Below are 598 nucleotides of genomic sequence, written 5' to 3'. Positions count from 1 at the left end.
TACCGCACTCAACATTAGTCACTCTTTACACTAAAGCTTTATCTAGACCATGCAGCTTTCTCTGACCTCTACATGCCAGTGATTACTGATTCTGGTGATTTATAGCACCTGTGGGCTGTAACTTTTAGTACTTAATTATATGTTGTTGTTGTTGTGAAGTGCCATCGAGTCGGTTCCGACCCATAGCGACCCTGTACAGGGTTTCCGAGGGTGTGGTATAGTCCCTTTCTCCCATTTATCATTGTTCTGTTTCCAAGCTAATGTCTTATACTCAGTGGATCTCACAGTATTTAGCTCTGGATTCAACACAACACGGGTGCTATATGAAAGCCAGGGACAAAGCTGAGGTTTGGACATAACTGAGGAGTATAATAACAACAGCTAACATTTACATATATGCTATGCACTGATAGAAATGTTTCACATTTATTAACTCATTTAAATCCCAGAACAATCCTGAAACAATAACTTTATGGATGAGGAAACTGAGTCACAGAGGTGGATTCAAACCCAGGCAGTTTGGCTTCAGAATCTCTTCTTTTAACCATCCTGTTGTATTATCATTAGTGAAATGGGAAAAGAGACATGATCTTGTGAA

The 598-nt window shown here is 39.6% G+C and overlaps 1 pseudogene; it reads right to left on the bottom strand.

The window, feature by feature from the left end:
- LOC102835610 overlaps nucleotides 1-598 on the bottom strand; it is a 45,949-nt pseudogene that overhangs the window by 44,304 nt on the left and 1,047 nt on the right.

Source organism: Chrysochloris asiatica, unplaced genomic scaffold (assembly GCF_000296735.1).
Source record: "Chrysochloris asiatica unplaced genomic scaffold, ChrAsi1.0 scaffold00136, whole genome shotgun sequence".
Classification (NCBI taxonomy): domain Eukaryota; kingdom Metazoa; phylum Chordata; class Mammalia; order Afrosoricida; family Chrysochloridae; genus Chrysochloris; species Chrysochloris asiatica.
The sequence above is the reverse complement of the archived record's forward strand: the minus strand, read 5'-3'. Positions and strand labels throughout refer to the sequence as shown.